A 26,545-nucleotide genomic window follows, 5' to 3' on the forward strand; every position below is an offset into this window, starting at 1 on the left:
AACTTAAAAGCAAGAACACAAAGTTGGCACTGTGAAACCACTGGCCAGTTACATGGATACTTGATGAAGACCGGATATTAATGCAGAGCTGTCTGTATGGTTGCTGTGAAACAACGAATTAGAAGTGAAAAATTAAAAATAAACAAAGAAAACTTTCCACTGCTGTTCTTATTCACATCCAGGGTGAAGGTCAATTAGGTAAATGGACCATTGTTTTTCTCTGCCTCTGGAAATAGCCTCCCGGGACCCAGCAGAGAAAGAGACACTCATGGAGCAACTGATGATTCTTACAGCTCATAGTAAGCTCCATCCTAGCCCAGGCAATGAGACATCTCAGACTTTTTGGATAAGTTTCACTGAGCAGGGAACCAATAACAGCAAATGAGAGGGACCTGGAGACAAATACTGAGTGTTAGCCCACCACTAAACAAATGAATGCTGAAGCAACAGCTAGTTCAGATAGGAAGCAATTCACCCAAACAAGATGAAAAAGATGAGTAAGCAACATACATGAACGTCATTTTTATAATAGACTGATAAGCACCCATGAGAGAATTTATACCTTTGTGCAAAGCAGCAAAGGAATTCTTTCCATAAGGGAATGAGAGATATTAAAAGAGATACTACCCACAGCATTAGCAAGAGAAAAATAACATGTGACCAGATCAGATACAATAATACATGAAAGCATTTATTAATATCACCTAAGACCTTGTAGATAATTAGCATATATTATTAACTCTCTCTACACCAAAATAAAAGATATACAGTAATCCCTCAGTTCTTATCCATGGTGGATACTTTTCAAGACCCCAGTGGATGACTGAAACCACAGATTGTACCAAACCCTATATATACTATGTTTTTTTCTATACATACATGACTACAATAAAGTTAAATGTATAAATTAGGTACAGTAAGAGACTAACAATAACTAGTAACAAAATAGAAAATTTGTAACAGTATACTATAATAAATTGTGTGAATATCCTCTCTTTCTGTCCAGTGATTTTCATATTTTTCAGTCCAAACCTATTCCTGAATTTGAGTAACCATCTCTTACTTGCAGTGAATAGCTTGGTGTTGTTCATTTCAGTAGGTCCCTTGCTGAAGTCTTCTAGGCTTAATGCTTTCTGGTGCAACATATACCACCAATTGAAACATGTTTTCTGTTTATGCCTTCCACCAACAGATTTAATGCCTTTTCCACCTTAGCAAAGCCCTTACTGTGTACCGTGGCCATACCTTCTGCAGTTTAAGGCACAGCAGCAAAACTAGCACAGATTTCCTCTTCCTTCTTCACAATTTCATAGATAGATTTATTCTTACCATAGATCTTAGCACCCTAAGCATGCAATTTTACTCTTTCCTTATTAAATCGAGAACTTTCACCTTTTCACTTAAAGGAAGCACTTTACAGCCTCTCTTTGGCATATCCGAATTGGCCAGCATCACTACTCCTGAACTTTGGGATCACTGTCAAGTAAAATAAGGGTGACTTGAACGCAAGCATTGCGATACCACCACAGTCTAATAACCCAGAGGGCTCCTACGTGTCTAACGTGAGGGAGGGGCCACCGCATGGAGACGCTGGACAAAGGCATGATTCACACCCTGGGAGGGAGGAAGCAAGATAACGGGAGATTTCATCATACTACTGGGAAGGGTGCTCAACTTAAAATTTATAATTGTATATTTCTGGAATTTTCTATGTAGTGTTTTGGACCATGATTGACCCCAGATAACTGTAACCGAGATAAGTGAAACCACAAATAAGATGAAACTATAGCAATTAAAAGTTGACATGAGCTGAAGGATAATTTTTCAACCCTTACTCATTTGTTATTACTGTTCATCCATCTAAACCTTGCTTTTTTAAACAAAATCCTAGAAGAAATACGTGCTTCCCTCATAACTCTTTTACGTTTCAATTTGCATCAGATTAAAAATCCATTGTCAAGTATGATGAAGTTATAAATAGCAACTACTGATGATGATACAAGCCGGCTGCGACTATGGATTATTGTTGATGTAACATTATGATGATGTCTATTCATTTGCTCATTCATTCATTCATTCATTAGCATACATATATTGCATACTCATGACAGGCTGGTGGAATCGGAAAAGTAGGGACATGGAGATAATATGTAAAATTCCTTTGAAAAGTATAAAGCACCATAGAAATAACAAAGATGCTGATGCTGATAATGCTGATGCAATCATAGCCTATTGGGGAAAAGACAAAATAGTTTCTTTAAATAAAGGAAAACTTTATCTGTCTACTAAGTATAGGAGAGGGATCATTTATTCTCATTATTTATTTATTTATTTATTTAGATTCTGTATAAAGTTCATTTTTCTGGTTCAGATCAGTTAACATAGGATTATGGGGAATGCTTTGTTTGAGTGAGAAACATGTTTTTTCTTCTACAGACAAGGATTAATTAAAACCATCATTTGTAACAGTTTTATTTCACTCAGAAGATTTCAGAATGAACTTTTCCTGTTTATAGACAACTCTCCATTTCTGGGCAACTAAATATCAAGCTAGCTGATTTCTATTAGATCCCTGACACTGTGGCATAAAAATTGACAAATCAGTTTAATTATCAGGAATGAAAGGGAACATGTAAGGTGAAAATCAGGCAACAATAGTTTTGAGAGGATGGGTTCCTGTGAAAAACAGAAAAGAACCTGTTGTGGCATTATTGTCACTGCCCATTTGCACATGAATTTGGTCAGGGTTGTTCATATTGTCCTTTCTTCCACTGAATCATGTACATTGTTGTTTTGACAGGTGTTGTCAACATGTTTTAAAATGTTTTTGGTTTGCCATCAAAGGAAAGGTTATTGTGACTCAGAAAGATATGGAAACAAAGCAAGGGTGCTGGGCTTGATATTAGGGAAACAAATATTTCTTGTTTGAGGAATGACTACAATGTTTTCTTTGAAAAGCAACAACTAAATGCATTTTGCCACAGAAGATGCTCACAAGTGGTGGAAGCTGGGATGTGTTTTGTTCCTGAGCAACATGCAAAAGCTGGCTTATCACACACCAGGGAATGCTAGGAAGGGCAGAAAATATTATGCAATCTCTTCAAACATAAGAAAGAAATTTGAATGCAAAAATAGGCTGAGGAGGCCTAATTTTGCATTCTCCAGAGTTATTAATAAGACATTGACTCATCTTTTAATTGCCAGCTCTTTTCCTCTCTTGGGAAAATAATGGTATGTCTTAAAATCATAGTGTATTAGATCCAATAAATACAGCTGGTGAATATTTGAGGAGACAGCATGTAAAATGTGTTGCAAATGTGCAGAGAAAGGGCCAAAGCAGGTGGGGTGGAGGCTGCAGGGGATGAACTAGCAAAGGTGACGTGTATCTAGCCATGCAGGGCAACATGGGAGATTTGTTCAAGAGCAAGGGAACATGAAATGTTTCTGGTGGGGATGGGATTAGGGCAGCGATAGAGGAACAGACTGACATTTTGAAGCTCACTCTGGCTGCAGCGTGGAGCAGTGGTCCCCGTGGGCCTGAAGAGAATGGCTCAGGTGCTGGGCAGAAGTCAGGTATGGAGCTCCAAGCCGGAGACAGAAAAGCTACGACATGGGAGGTGACGGTAACATGAGAAATAGATATTATCAGGAGATATTTACAAGCATTTTAATAAGTGCATGTGGCTGAGGTTATTAAACTTCTGTCTTGACTCAGTTTTGAGTCCCAGAATGCTCAGTTCTACTCCTTGGCAGCTAAGTCCACTCCCCCCACCCCTTTATAGGGCTCTCACTCTCCGGGCCACTAATACCCCAGACCGAATCTCTCCAAGGCAGGCCAGACGATCAGGGACAGCCCCTGTGCCCCGGAGCCCACGGAGATGAATCAAGCCAGCCAATCCTCAGCCCGCTCCCTGCCTCGCCTGCTCCTTCCTGCGGACACCACGGTACAAAGCCTCTCCGCCTGGCCCTCCTCCTCCCTCCGCCTCCCGACTGACCTCGGTGCTCCCCCTGGTGGCCCTGCCCGGTGTGCTGCGTTCTCCCCAGGGAGCTGTGAGCTCAGCAAACTGGAAAACTGCTTCCAGTTTCTCTCCTTCCATCTGGCCTCCCCATACTCACTCAAGGCAATACGGTTAAAACGGTATAACCTGTTAAAGTCTAAAGGTCAGTTTGAATTTCGGTAAGTCTCAGTCAGTCAAAATAGTAGTTAATGAGGTGGGAAGGATAGTAGAAATCTACGTGTTACTCAAACACTTAGTGACTCAGAGACCAAACTTATGGAAAACTCATAAGAAGAGACACCCTCCCCACCCCACCCCCAAAACAATATTCTTTCTACCAAATTTTCACACAAATAGCAGAATTACTTGGCATTTCATGTTATTTACTTGTAATTTCATGTTATTTCTCATGTCCATCATCTGCAGAGATGTTAAGAACAATGAATAATTATGTGTTCAAAAAACAAGCAGAGAGGCAGAGAAGAGGAGTAAAAAGCCTGTGTAACCTTACACGTAGGTAAGTAATATTTGAATAATCATGCTTCACTAGAATAACTTAGCTCCTGTCCATAACAGAATATTGATAAATGTTTGCTTGAGTGAATAAAAGAACTGCCAAGATTATTTAGTTGCATAAGGCCATTACATTAACATTAAGTACAGAATGAAAAGCTCATGAAACATATAACTCAAAAATGTATTACACTGAAGAAAATAAGACCTGTTCCTTTGACATGTGTTCATCTGCTAAAAATCCCAGAGTTGTGTTCACAGTTTAACCCAACTACATATATACATATTCATGTATGTGAATAATTTTGCACATATTCAGTTTGGGATGTATTTATTCAGCCTGATCATAAGGCAAAGTCTGAGTTATTTGATGAGTATAAACCCAACAACAGCCATGGAGGATGAAGCCCACATTTCTAAATCTGTTCGCAATTCTAAGAAATTCTGGTTAGTTCACAAGAGTTCCTCTTGTTGACAAGGATCCAACTGGGGATTCAGATATTATGACATATACACTCTTAACAGATAAAAGCAGGAAGAAAGACAGCAGAGCTAAATAAGAATGTCAGGATGAATTGCACACCATTCTTTAGGATAGAATTTGGTCTTGCCGGTGGGGAATCATCTCTAATGTACAAGGCAAGAGAGATATAATTTAAGATTTAAACTAGAGTCTCTGTACATAGAGAAAATAAAGTAAAACATGAAGTTTCTCCTGCTTTAAAGGGAACTCAGAAATGGCACAATTAACTAAATTTCTTTGGTACCCAGAGTGCTGGCACAGGGGTCACTCATGACCCTACCACATCTGGTTTTAAAGCCTACTTTTCACTGTACTATGAAAGTTAAGATGATGCAGTCCTGCTGGCTGATATTCCAGGTGTCCATCTCCAGCTAGCTCAGCTGAATAGATTCCTTGTGCTGTTAATAACATCCACGTGGCAGATCTCTTCTTCTTAAGCACTTAGCCTTGCTTTGTCCTTGCCTTGACTACAGCCATCCTACAGGCATCCCATAAGCTAGACTGGCTAAAGAATATGGATAACAACTCTACCAGCCAATTATAAAAGCAGATCAGAGTGTGTGCCTACTGATAACAATGGCATGACTTGCGTGTGGAAAGCTCAGCCCCAGCGCCCACTCTTGCCATCCACCCCCCACCCCCAGGAAACTTTTCCAAAGACAAATCTGATCAATCCCTGCTTTAATTCGCTGAATGATTTCCCATTGCTCTTCAGATGAGGACGGGGGAAAGAACCACAGTTCTTCTCACGACATATGCGCCTTGCACATTGTGCCCTTCAGCCTCATTTTCTGCCATTTCTTCCTGATTCCATTCGAACCCACTCCCCTACTTCCCTTCCTGCTCCTGTTCCCCCAGCTCAGCCACGCGGGTCTCTCTATGCTCCTAAACACATGAAGCCCGACTCTTTGTCTTCACTGTCCTTTCTCCTTCACCTACTCACAGGTAAACACTCTGCATGATTTGGGGTTTAATGTTAGTGTCCCAGAGTAGCCTGTAACTCCATGAGCGTAGGGACAACGCCGTATCTGTGGCTGCTGATATAATACTATAACAACACTCAAAAGAATTGTTAATAGAGATAGATGTATAGTTATCTTGGGAGATGTTGGGGAAGGCTTTCATTTTGAGGTCTGCTGAGTTGTTTAGGTTAAAGTCGTTAGCATGAAAGGATTCAGCATTAACAGGAAAAGGAGGTATGTTATAGGGAATACAAGTGACAGCTCAAGCCCTGGCAATAGGAAAACCAGCCTTCTTTCCTTATTTAAAATTGGTTCTATCTTAGACGTTCCCAGTACTTCTGTCCTTCCTGCCACTTACTAAACTGGAAAATAGAAACTTCATAACAAGTCAAAAATAAAAAATCACAAGCAATAATAATGTCTAAATAAATCTAAAGGTGATTGGTGTTAACTAAACTAATTGTGGTAATCATTTTAGAAGATATACATATATCAAATCTATGTTGAATGCCTTAAACTTACAAACTGTTACATGTCTATTATGTCTCAATAAAACTGGAGAAAAATATAAAGTCTTGCTAGCAGCAATAAAATAGTAAAGGGAGTAGAATACAATAAAAATAGTTCTTAAAATAATAATACCATTAAAGAGTAAAACAAAATTTAAAGTGCTTATAAGTTTAAATAAAGATTAATTTAAAAATAGGTAGCATAAAATAAGAAAATAAGTACAGTACAGATGCTATTAGCTGCCTGGACCAGCATTCTTCTCCCTTTTCTACTTAGTCCCAGAGCCCCGACTTTTACTAGGTACACTGTCCCCCTAGAACATACGACTACACTTACCAGCCAACCTTGCAGCCAGGTGCAACCAAGTAACCACATGCTGACCAATGAGGGTAAGTGCAAGAGCTCTGTGGGACTTCTGTAAGGCTCTTCAACTGGTTAATCAAAGGGGAGGGGCCCCTTTTGACCTTCCGATTGTTTTCCTTTTCCAGGCTGCAGCTGCGGCAGCCATGTTGGACTAGCAGACCAGGAGTTTGGAAAGCATACAAAGTCATTACAATATCATTGACTATATTCCCTGTCCTGTACATTATATCCCCATGACTTATTTTATAACTTGAAGTTTGTACCTCTTATTCTGCTGTACCTTTTTCAGCCAAAATTCTTTTAAAAGGATCTCTGTTAATCAAGGTTCCCATAGATAAGCTCAAAGCAAAAGTTTGTTATATAGCTTCATGCAACTGATGAGCAAGCTGTTCCATCCCCCTCTGGGCACAGTCTTTCACTGCCTGTGAGGTAAGGGGATGTGGTCATAAAAACAACGGCTCCAACCAGGAACATATGAGTACAAGAAACTCATATCTCATAAAAATATATATATACTTTTGATAAAGTAAAAAAACGTTTTTAATGGGGGGGGGGAGAAACACATCTCTAACCAATAGCCATGGGGCAAGAATAAAGGAAGACTTTCAGGCACATATTGAAAATTATTTCCACATTTTCTTTCATGAAGACTAATAATAACAGATGTAATGTTTTAATATTAAACATGATGCCTGCTGAACTAAGAAACTCACAATTCAATTTTTTTCTTTATTTGGAAGCAGAATAATAAAAAGAATAGCTTTGTTTAGGGTCTCAGATAACCCAGCCTTTTTCTAGCCTTTGTTTGGAAACTTGGGGTTTAAGAAAATGTTTAAGGAAGATGCGGCCTTTTTTTCAATTCTAAAGTCTATAGACTGCAAGATTTTAGACAAAATCGCCTTTTCGTGGAGTTAAGAAGTAGACGGATTCGAAGCAGCCTGAGCTGGAAGTTGTCGGAGAGGACTGACGAGTACACCTGGGCGCAGGGCTCACAGCCAGCAGGTCCAGCTTCCTCCTCCACCCCCAGGGCACAGGACGGACATTTTCAAAACAATTCAGGCTTTAGTAAGTTATGCAGTTTTTCTTCTCTAAGTCTCTCAGATATACAATACAAAGAACAACTATGTCACCAAATTTGGCAGATTCACTATTTCAAATCAAGATGATCGTTTGTAGAAAAATACACAATACTGTATGTGTACTGACTCTCTTATTTAAGGCTATCATAGGAATTTTCCCAGCAGTTCATTATTAACTGTGCATGCCCATCCCGGTGGTTGAAAATAAAAATGTGCCCTGGCCGGTTTGGCTCAGCGGTTAGAGCGTCGGCCTGCAGTCCTGAGAGACCCGGGTTCGGTTCCCGCTAAGGGCATGTACCTCGGTTGCAGTTTGTCCCCGGCCCTGGTTGGTCGTGCGGGTGGCAGCCACTCGATGTGTCCCTTTCACATCGATGTTTCTCTCTCTCTTCCTCTCTCCCCCTCCCACTCTACCTGAACAAAAAATAGAAAAATGTCCTCAGGTGAGGATAAAAAAAAAAAATAAAATAAAAATGTAATGATGTGAACATAAGATTTTTTACCGACCCTCCAACCTCTCAATTCAACCTTTAAGTTATACAATATGAATGATGCTAAAGACTTATTATTTCTGAAGAGAGAAAATAAAGCCATAAAATAAAAATACCAATATTTGTTTAAGCTATTAGAAGACTTAACCCATTGTCTTAGTTTCTGCTCTCGCTGGCTTTCTCCACTGCACTTTCCCCTTGCTGGTCCCTCCCACTGCCTCACTGGGCTAGCTGTCTGGAGAATCACACGTGCTAGAGCACATCTCATCCCATGCATCAAACCATCATAACACAGAGTAGTGGCCCCTTGCACCAACACATCTGTGCAGACAGCAGCTGCAGACCCTGCCAGGTGTCTGAAATACAAAGGGCAAGGTAAATGGAATCCCATAGCACAAACAAGGGGCAGCAAGAAGTACAGAGAATCATTAGCAACTTTGCAAATTGAAAATCAAAGTAGTTTAATCCCCAAGATAAATGGGAAGATAAATGGAGCTGATCCCACTGGAATGCTCAAGATCCAGCAATCGCATGTCCTTGTATGAGTAGAGATTGATGTGTGCAGGTTGTGTATGTGCAGGTGCACGCACTTGTCTTTTACAGAGCGGTTTCTCCTAAATAAGTAACTTTCCCAAATAACTCAAGTTCTACATATTTAGCAACAAATGTTTTTTAACTGTTAGCCACTTATGATTAAACCCGTTTATAAATGTATTGCACTTTACCCGTTTAAACAAAGCACATTGAAATACAACCCCATCTCTTGAGCGTGTGGGGCAATCATTATCAGTAAAACTTTTATGGAATATACCCTTTGTGATATTAATAGAACCGCACAGTTTGCCATCTAACACGCCCACGTGCACGGGGCCCAGCCTGTTGTGCCTCCGCCATCCCCCTGGTCTCCCAGCCACTGGGCTCTGCTCTTACATTAGCTTGACGGCTGCCATTCGACTCTAATTACATGCTTGAATCTACATCCCTGGTTCTGGGGATGATTCCTCACCTGATAAGAAGGAAGAACAGGTGATTCTGACAGGTGTTTCTCACTGTTTTCAGCTTCCCCTCTTGCTTCTGGGACTACTGTTGTACTCAAGAGACTTGGAGCTGATGAAATTCCCAGTGCTCCAGGTAAGTTCTTCTATGAGCTGCGGCAGTTCTACTTTACACACCACTAAGAATTTGGTTTTAATTTAGGGTAATAAAAGTAGCCTGTTGTCTAAAAATATTTTTCCAGAAGCCTAAAAATCCATCCTTAGGGACACTCATTTGGGTTAACGCATTGTCTTGTTTCAGCTTCTTAGTTCAGAGGCCTTCCCACCGCCAGGGAACAGAGTTCTGAAGGAGAGGAAACAGGACTGCTGAATTTCGGTGGAAGGGCCAGCAATATTCTGGAACAAAGAAAACAGACTAAGAGGGAGAAGCTGAATGGGAGCCTTTAGGGGGTCAAAGGTGAGTGGGGGAAGCACCGACGTCTTGGAGAAAGCTCAAGGTGACAGGCAACAGGAATCACCGGGGTTACCTCTCCCAGTGTCCGTGCACCCGTGTGGGGCTAGTCCTGGTTCAGGGCAGACCTGGGGAGGGGATGTTAAAGAGGGAGCCAGACCATACCTCACACAGAGGCTCCAACATATTGGAGCATTGAGATATTCTTTTGTGAAAAACAGGCAAAAGTACCAAAAATGGGTTAAAAATGATGAAGTTGTGTAAGCCTGTGCCTGTGTTACCCCTGATGGACCAGCGTCAGGTGCAATAAGAACTTAATAGCTGAAAAGATCACTATCTAATAGTTCTCCTTAGAATGAATTATTGTTTAATTTCAACCACAGTTTATTACAAAAAAATTCAATTCGCTTACGATGTATAAAGTCATATTTTTGGCCTTGTAAAGCAGAATGGTAAATGTTGGGGAGTGCTGGCAGCAAGAACCTACCCTCAGCATTCTGACTCGTTCCGCTTGGCTTGGCAAAATTGCCCACGTTAAATAGAGCAATGCCTTCAGAGTGACTTGCAATTGCTCTGCCATTATATTGGACCCTCAAACCTGCAGATTTTACCAAATAAATGTTTTAAAGAGATCATCATTAGATCTTAATTTTATTCCTAATAAATTATGTGAGTGTACTGCTGTGACTACACCTCTAAAAATATCACATGGCTAGAATCCATAAGCAATATAGTGGTTTTTGGACTCTCTGAGTAGACATTTTCCCCTGAAGATCACACAGGGTAATTCAAGCAGACATGAAATACAACTATTCTAGAATGAAAATTGGGGATTTATATATTTTTAAATAAGCACAGATATGGGAGTAAGCCAGTTAGAAGCAGAATAATATTAAAATCTTATAGATAAACAAGTAGAATAAAGATAACATTTGGGAATATGAGAGAAAGCCTATCCTCATAAAATTCTACACATAGTTTCTTCTCTTTTCATAGTCTCTCAATGAAGAATATACAAACTATCGGAGTATTCAGTTATCAATCGCTGTGTAACAAACCACCCCAAAATGCAGCAGCTTAAGACAATGAATGATGACTGACTGAACTTGATTCTGTGGGTAGCCTGTGTTTCTTGCCTCCGTGTGATATAGGCTGGCATCAGGCTTGGGCTGGGAGGTCCAAGAAGTCTGGGGTCATCTCTACTTTGTGTCTTTTCCTTCATAGCCTCTTCAAGTGGCCTCTCCTTCCAGCAGAGTAGTCTGAGCATTCTTGCGGTATGGCAGCGGGGTTCCTGAAAGACAGAAGCAGAAGATTTTAGGCCTTTAAAGGGATAGGTCCAGAACTGCACAGCATCATTTCTGCCACAATATGGAACTTCCAGATTAAAATGCAGACGAATTGAGAAATTAAAAATGCATTATTAAGAAAAAACTTCCTTGCTCTGGCCAGTTTTGCTCAGTGGTTAGAGCATTGGCCCACGGACCAGGGAGACTCGGGTTCGGTTTCCACTAAGGGCATGTATCTCGGCTGCAGTTTGTCCTTGGCCCTGGTTGGAGTCGTATGGGTGGCAACCAGCCGATGTGTCTCTCTCACATCAATGTTTCGCTCTCTCTCTTTCTCCTGCTCTATCTGAAGATAAATGCAAAAATGTCCTTGGGTGAGGATAAAAAATAAATAAAAACAGAAAGATCTTCCTCACCCAGCCAGTGTAGCTCAGTGGATTAAGCATCATCCCATGGACTGAGAGGTCCTAGTTCAATTCCCAGTCAGGGCATGTGCCTGGGCTGCATGCTTGATCCCCAGTAGGGGGCATGCAGTGTGTGGCCGATAGGTATATATCTCTCACATCAATGTTTCTATCTTTCTCTCCCTTCCTCTCTCTCTAAAAAATCAATAAATTTAGAAAAATAAATAAATAAAAATAAAATAAACTTCCTTTTATTACCTTAGAAAGGATAGAATAGGAAGTAAGAATCAACAATAATACCAAAAACCAAGGGTAAGCAATGAGCTCACCTCAAAACCGAAGAATGGCTACAGAATGTGAAAGAAGATTCAACGGCTGATGTGCATTCTATCTTCTGAGTTAAAATAACGATAAAAGAAAATGAGAGAAATAAACTTTTAGTGCCAACCCCTAATATGGGGACAAGAAAGCTTCACTAACCAAGAAATAATAATTACAATAACAAAAAGAGGTAGCAAAGTGGCACATTTTTTAAAAATTAAAGACTATGTTTTTGTTTCCAACTGTCTTTCTCTGCGCCAAATTTTTATGATTAATTACTCCTTGCAAAGATGGTGTTCTGAACCTTTCTAGTAACAACTCCCATTAAATGTAAATTGTTCTTGTATTTTTTTTTTTAAACCAGAAAGTCGGGGCAGATATCTCATTTAAAGAAATAATGCTTAATGTCTGGCCTGTGTGGTTCACTGGTTGAACATTGACCCATGCACCAAGAAGTCACTGGTTCAATTCCCGGTCAAGGCACATGTGCACGTTGTGGGTCTGATCCCCAGTGGGGGCATGCAGGAGGCGACCACTCAATGTTCTCACTCATCGATGTTTCTATCTCTGTCTCCGTCTCTCTTCCTTTCTCTCTAATATCAATAAATAAAAAAGATTTAAAAAGAAATAATGGCTGAGCCCCGGCTGGTGTGCCTCCGTGGTTAGAGCATCAGCCTGCATACTGAATGGTCACAAGTTTAATTCCTGGTCAAGGGTGTGTACCTGGGTTGCAGGTTCAATTCCTAGCCCTGGTCAGGGTGCATGTGGGAGGCAATCAATCAATGTCTCTCTCACATACATCTGTCTCTGTCTCTCTCTATGCCCCCACCCCATTCCTTCTACTCTCTTTAAAAATCAGTAGAAAAAAATATCCTCAGGTGAGGATTAAATTTTCTTTATTTTAAAGAAAAAAAAAAAGAAAGAAAGAAAGAATGTCTGAAAATTTACCTACCTTGGGAAAGGAAACAGACATCCAGATCCAGAGAGTCCAGAAATTTTCAAATAAGATGAATCCAAAGAGACCCACACCAAGACACACTGTAGTTAAAAATGTCAAAAGTCAAAGACAAGGAGAGAATATTAAATGCATCAAGAGAAAACAAAAAAACTTATTACATACAAGGACCCCCATCAGCCATCAGATTTTCCAGCACAAATTTTACAGGCCTCCAGAAGAAAATGACACAATATATGTTAAAAGAAAAGAAAACCTTCCAACCAAAAATACTCTATCCAGCAAAGATATTCAGAATTGAAGGTGATAGTTTTCCAGACAATCAAAAACAAAGTTCAGCCCATTAAACTCGCTTTACAAGAAATATTAAAGTGATTTCTATAAGCTAAAAAGAAAGGGTGCTAACTAATAATAGAAACACATCTGAAAGAATAAACCTCATTGAAAAAAATAAATATATAGGAAAGGTACTGGATTAATTACTTATAAAGCTAGTATAAAGGTTAAAAAAGCCCAGCCAGTGTGGGTCAGTGGTTGAGCATCAACCAATGCACCAAGAGGCTGCCAGTTCAATTCCTGGTCAAGGCATATGCCCATGTTGTGGACCAAATCCCTAGTGAGGGCATGCAGGAGGCAGCCAATTAATATTCTCTCTCATCAATGTTTCTATCTCTCTCTCTCCCTCTAAAATAAATTTTTTAAAATTTTTAAGCAAAAGTACTAAAAATAACTATGATTACAATAGTTAGTTAAGGGATACACATGATTAAAAGATGTGAAATGTGACATCAAAAACATAAAACATGGGATGTGAAAATGGAGGCAGAGTGAATGTAAGCTACACAGACGATCTCCCAGGATGAAACGGGAATTACAACTAAAATAAAGACAAATCCTCAGAAAAAATGCAACAGTAAAGCAGCAGGACAAAACCATATAAACAGGGACACTGGAAGGATCCATGGAGGCACGAGAGGGTGGCAGGCTGGGAGTCCACAGACAGCAGCAGTCTTAGCTGTGAGCAGCACCCTTGGGGAATAAATACCAAGCCTGCTCCACAGTGCAGAAAGCTGGACAGAGCGCTAATATAGCCAGAGCCACTCACCTGGGGGCTACAGAAGAGGGAGGACAGACTGGGCTGGAACTGAGTGGGGACACCTGGGATTTGGAGGGCACTCAGAGGTTTTGCTGAGTTGTGACCACAAAGGTAGGTGGCCAGTGTTCACCTTCCCCAAGCTGTGAGGAAAAGCAGCACCACCACCCCCGCCTCGAAGATTCAGCCTTTCTCAGGTGAGGACAAAGAAATGAAAATTGAGGCTGATTAATAACCAGCATATATCCCACCCTCTGCAAATCCTCTTATGCAGAACACCAGGGCTACATTCCAAGGCACTGAGTAACTGAGAATACTAACCTCCAGGAAAAAGCTAGAGGATAACTGAACCTTTCCTGGGCTTAAAAATCTACCCATGAAACTAAGACTTGACAGTAGTGTTTAATGTGGACCCACCCAGGCTCATACAAAGCCAGTAGAGGGAGGCACAAATAGCAGAACACCAACACCTACAGGGAAAATTTGGCAGGCTCCAAAAACCCACTGAGATAGCCAAAATGGTGAAACAAAGAAACAAATTCCAAATGAAAGAACGAGAGAACTCTATTGAACATGAGATAAATAAAATGCAGCTAAGCAAATTATCAGAGGTAGAGTTCAGAGCCATGATCTTGAGGAAGCTCAACAGCATGAGTAAGGACATCAGCACCATGAGTAAAGATTTAGAAACACTGAAAACTAACCAAGTGGAAATTAAGAATGACATAGCAGAAATTAAGAACACATTGGAAGAACTAACCAGCAGAGTAGAGGAAGCTGAGGACCAGATCAGTGAATTAGAAGACAGGGCAGGAAAAAATCAACAAATCAGAAAACCAAAAGGAAAAAACAATTAAAAAAGAGGAAGATAGCATAAGAGAACTGTGGGACAACTGAAAATTTAATAACATTCATATCATAGGAGTCCCCAAAGAGAAAGAAAATGGGCAAAGGTTAAAGAACTTATTTGAAAAAATAGTGACAGAAAACTTTCTTAACTTGGTGAAGGAAGAAGGCATTCAAGTTCAAGAAGCACAGAGAGTCCCAAGTAAATAGAACCCAAACAGGCCCATATCAAGACACATAGTAATTAAAATGCCAAAAATTAAAGACAAAGAGAGAATCCTAAAGGCAGCAAGAGAGAAGCAACAGCTAACCTACAAAGGAACCCCATAAGGCTCTCAGCTGACTTCTCAACAGAAACACTACAGGCCAGAAGGGTGTGGCATGAAGTAATCAAGGTCATGAAAAACAAGGATCTGAATCCAAGACTACTCTATCATTCAAAATAGAAGGTCAAATAAAGAGCTTCTCAGACAAAAAAAAAAAAAAGGCTAAGGGTATATATTAACACCAAACTGCACTGCAAGATATGCTGAAAGGGCTGCTGTAATTAGTAGAAGAAATAGGAAGAAAAATAAATCCACACTAAACAAAAATGGCAATAAATAAGTGCATATCAATTATCACCTTAAATGTGAATGATTTGAATGCTCTGATAAAAAGACACAGAGTATCTGACTGGATAAGCAAGCATGACTCACATATATGTTGTTTATAAGAGACCCACCTCACAACAAAATACACACATAGGTTCAAAGTGAAGAGATGGAATAAAATCTTTCGGCAAACAGAAAGGAAAAACAATCTAGGGTAGCAATACTCATATCTGATAAAGTAGATTTCAAAATGAAGACCATAACTAGAGACAAAGAAGGCCACTACATAATATTGAAAGGATCTGTCCAACAGGAAGATATAGCCTTGGTAAACATATATACCCCCAAAATAGGACACCAACATATATTAAAAATCTTCTGGAGGACTTCAAAGGAGAAATCAACAGTAATACAATCATAGCAGGAGACTTCAACACCCCACTGACATCACTGGATAAAAAATTAATAAGGAAACCCAGACTCTAAATGAAGCACTAGACCAAATGGATTTAATAGATATCTACAGAGAATTACACCCCAACACTGCAGAATTCACATTCTTCTCAAGTGCACATGGGACATTCTCAAAGATAGACTACATACATGTTAGGGCACAAACTAAGTCACTACACATTCAAGAAGATTGAAATCATATTAAGCATCTTCTCAGATCACAATGGCATGCAACTACAAATCAATTGTAACAAGAACATGCAAAGACATTTGAACACATGGAGGTTAAACAGCATGTTTTTGAACAATGAATGGGTTACCATGGAAATAAAGGGAGAAATTAAGCACTTCCTGGAAACCAATGAAAATGAACACACAACACAAAATCTATGGGATACAGTGAGAGGGAAGTTCATAGCACTACAGGCCTACCTCAAGAAACAAGAAAAATTTCTAATAGACTATCTAACCTCACAACTTAAAGAACTAGAAAGCAAACAAAAAGAAAACCGTAGAGCAAGTAGAAGGAAGGAAATAGTAAAGATCAGAGCAGAAATAAATGACATGGAGACCAAAGAAAAAACCAATTCAAAGGATCAATGAAACAAAGAGTGGTTCTTTGAAGAGATAAACAAGATTGATGGACCCTTAGCTAGACTCACCAAGAAACAAAGAGAGAGAACCCAAATATATAAAATCAGAAATGAAAGAGGAGAAATAATAACTGACACCAAAGAAATACAAAGGATCATTAACAAATATTATGAACAATTATACAGCAACAAATTCGACAATCTAAGAAAAATGGACAAATTTCTAGAAACACATAGTATTCCAAAACTGAACCGGGAAGAGATAGAAAACTTGAACAAACCAATAACAACAAAAGAAATTGAAGATGTCATCAAGACTCTCCCAGCAAATGAAAGCCCAGGCCCAGATGGCTTCATGTGGGAATTTTACCGAACATTTAAAGAAGAACTAATACCCATTCTCCTCAAACTATTTCAAAAAAGTCAAGGAGAAGGAAGACTTCCAAACTCATTTTATGAGGCCAGCATAATTCTAATTCCAAAACTAGAAAAAGACACTGCAAAGAAAGAAAACTACAGGCCAATATCCCTGATGAACATAGATGCCAAAACAAAATACTAGCAAATCAAATCCAGCAATACATCAAAAAAATTATTCACCATGACCAAGTGGGATTCATCTCAGGGATGCAAGGCTGGTACAATATTCACAAATCAATAAATGTGATACACCACATAAACAAAATGAAATATAAAAATCATATGATCTTATCAATAGATGATGAAAAAGCATTCAACAAAATCCAGCACCCATTTCTGATAAAAAAAAAAAAAAAAAGCTCAGCAATGTGTGAATAGAGGGTTCATATCTCGACATAATAAAGGCCATATATGAAAGACCTACAGCCAACATCATACTCAATGCACAAAAACTAAAAACATTTCCCTTAAGAACAGGAACAAGACAGGGATGCCCACTTTTGCCACTCTTATTTAACATAGTACTGGTAGTCTTAGCCACAGCAATCAGACAGGAAGAAAAAATAAAAGGCATCCAAATTGGAAAGGAGGAAGTGAAACTGTCATTATTTGCAGATGACAGGATACTACACGTAGAAAACCCCAAAGACTCAATCAAAAATTTACTAGACTTAATAAATGAATTCGGCAAAGTAGCAGGACACAAAATCAATGTCAAGAAATTGATACCATTCTTATACACCAATGATGAACTCACAGAAAGAGAAATTAAAAAATCAATCCCATTTACCATTGCGGCAAAAAAATTAAGATACCTAGGAATAAACTTAACCAAAGAAATACAGGACCTATTCACAGAAAACTACAGGTCATTGAAAAAAGAAATAGAGGAAGATATAAAAAAGTGGAAGCACATACCTTGTTCATGGATTAGAAGAATTAAGATCATTAAAATGTCCATACTACCCAAAGCAGTCTATAGATTCAATGCAATCTCTATCAAAATACCAACGACATACTTCACAGAACTAGAACAAATACTTCAAAAGTTCATATGGAACCAAAAAAGACCTCAAATAGCCACAAGAATCTTGAAAAAGAACAAAATTGGAGGAATCACATTACCAGATTTCAGGTTATATTACAAAGCCACCGTAATCCAATCAGCCTCGTACTGGCACAGGAACAGGTAGATCAATGGAAGAGAATAGAGAACCCAGAAATTGATCCAAGGCAATATGCTCAATTAATATTTGACAAAGGTGGCAAAAGCATACAGTGGAGTAAAAACAGCCTCTTTAATAAATGGTGTTCGGAAAATTGGACAGCTACATGCAAAAAAATGAAACTAGACCATCAACTTACACCATACACAAGAATAAACTCAAAATGGATAAAAGACTTAAATGTGACTTATGAATCCATAAAAATTCTAGAAGAAAATGTAGTCAACAAAATTTCAGACATCATACGCAGCAGAATTTTCACTGATACATCACCTAAGGCTACAGAAACAAAGGAGAAAATGAACACATGGGACTACATCAAATTCAAAAGCTTCTGCACAGCAAAAGATACAATCATCAAAATGGAAAGGCTACTCACTGTATGGGAGAGCATAATTGCCAATGATATATCAGATAAGGGATTAATTTCCAATATATATAGAGTGCTCATACAATTCAACAAAAGGAAGACAAAGAACCTAATTAAAAAAATGTGCAGAGGAACTAAATAGACACCTCTCCAAATAGGACATACAAATGGCTAAGAGACATATGAAGAAATGCTCAACATCACTAATCATCAGAGAGGTGCAAATTAAAACAACAATGAGGTATCACCTCACACCTGTCACAATGGTTGCCATCAACAAATCATTGAACAACAATTGTTGGCGAGGGTGTGGAGAAAAGGGGACTCTAGTGCACTGCTGGTGGGAATGCAGACTGGTGCAGCCACTATGGAAAACAATATGGTGTTACCTCAAAAAATTAAAAATTTAATTGCTATTTGGCCCAATGATCCCACTTCTAGGAATATACCCTAAAAGGCCTGAAACACCAATCATAAAAAACATAATGTACCCCAATGTTCATAGCAGTACTATTTACAATAGCTAAGATCTGGAAACAGGCCAAATATCCATCAGTAGATGAATGGATAAAAAAGATGTGGTACATATACACAATGGAGTACTATGCAGCTGTAAGAAAGAAAGATCTCTTACCCTTTTGAGATTACATGGAGGGACCTGGAAAGTATTATCCTAAGCAAAGCAAGCCAAACAGAGAAAGACGAGTATCATATGATCTCACTTACTTGTGGAATATAATAAACATAACAGTCTGAGGAATGGGGTAGTCCCAGAGACGGAAGTGGGTTACAAACTGACAACCCCCAGAAGAGGGGGTGGTGGGAGAGAGATAAACCACAGAACTCGTATGCATGTACGCATGAACAATGGACATGGACAACAAAGCGGGGTCACGGCAGAGAGGGAGTGGAGAGGGGGGAATCCGTGAAGGAAAAAGGAGAAAATCTGTAACAAAGATGAATAAATTAATTTTTAAAAATTATATATATATATATGTATATACATATATATATAAAACAATACCCTTGACCCAATTAAAATTAATATTTCAAAAAGTAAGCAGAGAACACATGGTTTATCAAATGAATGACTCAATAGAAATGCATGAAATAGATCTGAATAAAAAGTTTCAAAGGTTGTTTTAAAAATTGTTTAAAAAATGTTAAAGTTTATAAAGGAAAAAAATTACAATAAGTTAAGGTTGATTTATTATTAAAGAAAATATTTGTTATAATTAGGTGCAGCCCAAGTGTACCATGTTTATAAAATGTGCAGTAGCGTTCATGCTCATTGATGTTGCAGGCCTCCCGTTCACTCACACTCACTCTGACTCACTCAGAGCAACTTCCAGTCCTGCAAGCTCCATTCACCGTAAGTGCCCTGTACAGGTGTAGCATTGTTTATCTTTTATGCCATATTATTACCAAATTATGTTTAGATACATAAATACTTATATTGTGTTACGAATGCCTACAGTATTCAGTACAGTAACATACTATACAGGTTTGTAGCCTAGCAGCAATAGGCCATAAGCCTAGGTGTGCAGTAGGCTGTACCATCTTTGTTTATGTAAGTGCACTCTATGATATTTGTCCAAGGATGAAATCACCTAACAACGCATTCCTCAGAACATATCCTTGTCATTAAGTAATCCAAGACTGTATACGTATTATAAAATGGTATAGGAAAGAGAAGGCACTACATGAGCTCATATTTTTAATCAATCCAAAGGGGGCTTTCAAAGTTATTTTCTGACAGAAAAGATAAAATGGAAGGAAGGGATCAATGGGGGGAAAAGGGGAGACATGTGTAATATTTTCAACAATAAATATAAAAAATAAATAAAAATCAGTTTAAAAAAAGAAAGACCTTTAGCTTGGCATTGCTTACACAATGATAATAACTGAAAGCTCTAAAGACAAATTTATCAACTGCTCCTTAACTTTCAAAGAAAATGAGCTTCAAGTTAAATAAGTAAATAAATGGATGGATGGATGGATGGATGGATGGATGGATGGATGGATGGATGGATGGATGATTGATAGATAAATAGATATATAGATGACACAGAACAAACATTGATAAGATGAAATTGGAGTCAAGTTTTTAAAAGAAGTAAAAATGTTATAATGAGATCGAGGTACTGAGATCCCTAAAATATGATCAGGAAACTTGGAGAATGCATGAAGATTGGAAAAGGGTATGTAAGCAATTTTTAAGAAGTGCAAGAAGTAAATTTATATAAATAAATAGATGTGAGTTTGATACAGATTTGGATCCACAGTTTAGAACTAACAAGTTAAAAGTTGTTTTGTGAGCATTTAGAAAGGGAAAAATGGATCTAAGGTGATACTAGATTGTATCCTTAAAGGCACCAATTTTTCAGAGTGATAATCTGGATGTCATTTAAAATAGAAAATCAGAATAGTGGGTGGGTTCAAAGCAACATGTACAAGAAGAAATAGTTGGATGAAATTATAGTAGTGTAATTTTTAAGATTGTTATTTTTAAAAATGCATTTCTATATGATTTATATTTTAGAACTAAACATTCATGGAAATCAGTAATGTCTTCTATTGGAAAAATATTTTTAACAGTTTCCAGATATAATTCATATGTCCTATAGTTCATCCATATAAAGAATGGCAAAAAATACTTCCAAATGACATATCCAATAAGAGGTTTACCAGATACATATGTGTGTGTGTGTGTGTGTGTGTGTGTGTGTATCTTCACATGACTCAATAGAAAAACAAACAAACAATCTGATTAAAATATATGCAGACATTTTTCCAAGGACATAGAAATGGCCAAGAGGTACATGAAAAGGCACTCAACATCACTAAAGATAAAGGAAATACAAATAAAAACCACAATGAGATATCTCCTTACACCTGTTAGAGTGATAAATTGTTAATATTGCCCCTCATTTCTGTAAAGCTTTTGTTTCATATATTTTGATTCTTTGTTATTTGGAGCACACATATTTATAACTGTTCTATTATTTTGATAAATTGATTCTTTTATTATTATGAATTTTATCATTAAAAAGATACTCTCCTTATCTCCAGTTTAAAAAACCAAACAAACAAAGAAAAAAAAAAAAAAACATAAAACATGGGCCGTGGCTTATTAAGTGTCATCCCATGCACTGTGAGGTCACTGGTTCAATTCCCAGTCAGGGTACATGCTCTGGTTGTAGGCTCAACTCCCGGTAGAGGGCATACAGGAGGCAGCCAATTGATGGTTCCCTCTTATTAGTGTTTCCCTTTCTCTCCCTCTCCCCTCTCTAGAATCAATAAAACATATACAATGAACAACAACAAAAAAAAAAAACATAAAACATGGAAGGGAAGAGTAAAAATGTTAAGCTTCAGAACAGGATCAAATTTAAGCTGTTGTCAACTTAAAATAGACTGTTATAAGTTGTTTTAGGTAAGTACAAAGCAAAACCTATAGTAAATACACACAAAAATAAAGAAAAAGGAATATAAGCATACCACTTAAAAAAAGTTCAAACCACAAAGAGAAGAAAAGAACAGAGAGAAATTATTTAAAAAAAACAAAAATACAAAAGCAGCTAGCAAACAATTAACAAATGTCAATAAGCACTTACCTATCAATAATTACTTTAAATGTAAATGGACTAAATTATCCAATCAAAAGATACAGAACAGTTTAATGGATTGAATAAACAAGGCCCATCTATATGCTGCCTACAAGAGACACACTTTAGATGTAAATGACTGAAAGTGAAAAGATGGAAAATGATATTCAGTGCAAATGTAACCCCCCCCCCCCCGAAAAAACCTGGAGTGGCTATAAACTTATATCAGCAAAATAAACTTTATTTATTTATTTATTTATTTATTTATTTATTTATTCGTTTATTTATTTATTGGGCATATGACATTTGTTATTGTAAGTTATTTGAAAAGCAATGTCCATCTAAGTGAGTGACCGTAACTGATATCATGTAGAAACGAGGGGGTGACAGACAGAGTGTGGGAGAGCTGTGGGAGTCCAGCCTGGGCGTTGTGGGCCTGGGAGGAGCTACTTACCCGGAGGCAGCGGTCTCTGCTGCAGAGGGCGCCTTCCCTGCTCCGCTGCCGCCGAGCCCCCTGGGAGGAGCAGCTTGCCCCGCAGGAGCACCTAGTCCTGGAACTCGGGCACTTTCAGCAGGTTCGTGCAGGTGCTGGCAGTGGGCAGCCGCTCCAGGCCGGGGCGGCTGTCGTGGATGCACAAGGCGGGGTGCAGCTCCTTGAACCCCAGGAGAGGGGAGCAGGAGTAGCTGGTGACGAACTTGAGCAGCTTGCGCTTCTCCTCGTCCGAGAACCCGTCCACGACTCTCCAGGAGACCCTGATCACGGGGTGGTCCGCAGAATAGCCTCCTGGGTAGTTCGTGAAGGACCTCAGGTCCTCTAGACTTACGGAACTTGCGCACCAGAAACCAGCTCCTGGGTCTCCTGCTGGTCGAACATGCGCAGCCACTCAAGGTTGAGCACGGTGGCCAGGCCCTGGCGGAAGGCCAGGCAGTACTGGCGGACCTGTCTGCCCAGCCTGTAGTCGGCCACCAGGTGGATGTATGCGATGCGGTTCGCGCTGGTGACGGGGATGTCCTTTCCACCACACTTGAGTTCAACTACCTGAGCCTCCCCGAGGTCCTTGTCCACCACAGTGAAGTTCAGCCCCAGCTCCTCCACGTCGCCCCCGTAGCTCTTGAGGAACAGCAGGTTCCTGTACACCTGCGGGTCCAGGGAAGCCAGGCGGTGGATGTCCAGTCGGCGCTGGTGCCCAGCAGCTCGGACAGGAAAAAGCCGGCGGAGGGCAGCTCCACCAGCACGTTTTCGTAGAGAGCCCTTCCAAGCATTGTGCCCAGGAATAGTAATGTCTGGCGAAGGAGTCTCCCACGAGCATCTGCGCAGCTGGGTTGGGGTACAGGAGCCCCTCGTTCTCGTCTTGAAGAAGCCCTGGTTGGGGTTGAAGCCCGACTTCAGCAGCTCATTCAGGAATCCCTGAAGATGCCGCCGCCATCGATGCGGCTTGGTCCGGGCGGTGCGCCTCGAGCAGGTGGACGCGGATGCGCTTCCTCAGGTCGGGCTCATTTTCTGGGGAAAGCTTGTCATAAGCATCTTCATAAATATAGTTTCTTCTTATTGTGACATTGATTCCATCCAGAAAGGGGCCGTCTCCTTGAACTTCTTGCTTATGTGCATAGCTCAGCCTCTGAAAGATCTTCACTGGCTCCTGGAACAGAACCACGGAGGGCAGTCCCGTCAGGATGGCGAGCTGTCTTTCCTGAGACACGGACAGCGGCGGCGACCCCAAACCCACGTCCAGGGTGGACTGCAGGGCACCGATCCTCCCCATCCACCAGAACCTCCACATGTGTCTGGCAGCCGGCACGTACAGCTGGGTGACCTTATCCTCTCGGATATCCCGCTCCGACGGCTAGTGATTTGGGGGCAGAAGTTTCTCCTCGTGTCTCTGGACTTCAGCATCTTCCCTAGGTTGGTGATGACCTTGAACAGCTGGACCCACCGCTTCTGCTCCGTGTGCATGCACTGCTGCCCTGGGCGCTCGCCGCCCCCCTGCTCGGGAATGCTGTCGCGTACTCTTCGCGGACCTCCGGCTTCGTCTCCGGGTAGGCCAGCTTAATGATCCCCAGGCAGGCGTCCCGGAGGCATCGGGACAGCACCACCAGCTCTTCCAAATGAAAGGCATCAGGGATGATGGTCTCTGCCCTTCGGCTTCTATGGGGTCACCGAAGAACTCGTTATCATGTATGGAGATCAGCGAGTGGCTGAACAAGGAGCTGAACGGTAGAAGAGTGGGATGATGCGACTGGAATCTTCCACCGACATGGGAGAGCCCCTCGATATGACCTGCAGCAACGGCACCACAGACCCTGTGATCATCCGCGTGGTCATGGAAGAGATGAGAATCCAAAGGTGCCGCAGGAACCTGGCATTAAGGGCTAAGCTGTAGAGGAGCCGGACTCGGGGCACCATCAGCCGCTGCTGCACCATGAGCGCGTGGCAGATGCAGGCCGAGCGTGAAGGCCTCCTGGCTCGCGAGTTCCTCCACACCAGGCTGAGCAGCGTGTTGGTCTGCTGCTTCGTATCCAGCTTTTTCAGACCCTCCTCCGTGATGTATGGTAAGGACAGTCTGCCGTCCACCGGCTGCTCCTCCCCGTGTCGGCCTCCGCGCTCTCGTCTTCAGGGTCGCTGGCGAAGTCCAGCAGCTGGCGCTGGCAGGGGACGCTGGCAGCTGGGACAAGGTCTGCAGCACTCGCAGCTACACCAGCAGGCCCTCTTCAGACAGGGTCCCCAGCTAGTTTTCGCCGACAGTTAAGACGAACAAGAGCCACGGTGCGACCCCACCGAGCCCCTGCAGTCCACCAACAGCAGCACATCCAGGACCGGCTCGAAAGGGAAAGCGGTCTGGGCGTCCGCCAGCGCCGGGACGACGAAGTGGAACACCCGGTCTGTGAAGGGCGCCGCCAAGCATTCCTCTGTGAAGGCCGCAGACACCTGCTGCCTTGCGCCTTCCGGACAGGACTTGTAAGTGCAGTGCAATGGTGTTAGAACATTCTCTAACTGTACTTTTGCTATAGGAACTCGAGGTAAATCAGAATACTCAATATTTGATGGAAGCTTGCTGTTAATTAACAAATAGATCTATAATACCCATTCTGAACCATGTAGAACAAAACTTGCGCAGTCACTGACACCACACTGCCAGCATCTTGTAAAACAGGCTAGTACGTCTTCTCAGACGAAAACACCTCAAGCATCCTCATTGAAAGAGCGACGTTCAAACTGTCATCGTCACAGTTCTGCAGCAACCTGCAACAGAGGCTCATCAGCCACTTTATCTGAAATAAGCATGTGAGTCTGCTGGATCCATCCAACTGCTGGACAACAGAGAGCTGTGCTTAGTGAGGCTCTGATACATCCATATCAAGCGTCTTGAGTCCATTCTGTTTGTAAAAGAACCGAAGCTGCCTCACCAAGAGGGTGAGGTTGGGGCCACTAGCCAAGGAAAAGGTGCCCCCAGACTGGGTGGGACAAGTTCGCACAGCGATCAAACGCAGCTCTTTGGATGGAATATTCCTGTTTTCTGTCTCAATAGCCTGGAATAAATGACTGAAAAATTACTGCATTTTTCAGTCTCCGCCTTTCTTCCTCTCTCTTCTTTCTTCCTGAGTACGGTGTAAAAGAGAAGACTTTTTTTTCTTCCTGCTTGTGCCTCCGAGGGACACCTTGGGCCTCGTCTTGAACTCCCCTTCGAAGCTGAACATCTTGACAGCTTATCCCATCCAGGAGGGGGCGGGAGAGGCCGGGGGGAGGGTCCTGGCGGGGAGGACAAGGACGCTGCAGGGAGTGACCTTGAGCCCAGCCTGGGGGCTCTGTCCCCCCCCCCCTGCACCTGCCCTCGAGCAAGACACTGGGGGGAGGCTCCTCCTCACCTTCCCCCTCATCCACGCCTCCCCGCTGCCTGGACCCAGGCCCAGGGTGCCACAGGGAAGCTGACCGCACTTGCAAAATAAACTTTAAAACAAAAGCTGTAATAAGAGACAAGGAAGGGCATTACATAATGATAAAGGGGTCAATCCAAGAAGAGGATTTAACATTTGTAAATATTTAAGCACCCAACATAGGAGCACCTACATATATAAAGCAAATATTAATAGACCTAAAGTGAGAAATAGACAGCAATACAATAATAGTAGGGGATTTTAAAACCCACTTACATCAGTGGATAGATTATCCAGACAGAAAATCAATAAGTAAACATCAGCTTTAAATAACAACTTAGACTACATGGGCTTAACAGATATTTACAGAACATCTCTTCTAAAAGCAACCAAACACACATTCTTCTGAGGTCTATGTAGAATGTTTTCCAAGATAGACAAGTATTAGGCCACACACACAAAAAACTCAATAAATTTAAGAACATTGAAATCATATCAAGAATCTTCTCTTACCTCAATCATATGAAACTAAAAATTAATTACAGAAAGAAAACTGGAAAATGTCCAAATAGCTGGAGACTGAATGACATGCTACTGATCAACTGGTCAAAGAAGAAATCAAAAA

General features: G+C 40.7%; 1 pseudogene; it reads right to left on the reverse strand.

Annotated features, from left to right (window-relative positions):
- Positions 1-11,111: 11,111 nt before the first annotated feature.
- Positions 11,112-25,743, reverse strand: LOC118631867 (annotated as a pseudogene).
- Between the last annotated feature and the right edge of the window lie 802 nt (positions 25,744-26,545).

Source organism: Molossus molossus, unplaced genomic scaffold (genome assembly GCF_014108415.1).
Source record: "Molossus molossus isolate mMolMol1 unplaced genomic scaffold, mMolMol1.p scaffold_m16_p_16, whole genome shotgun sequence".
Lineage (NCBI taxonomy): Eukaryota > Metazoa > Chordata > Mammalia > Chiroptera > Molossidae > Molossus > Molossus molossus.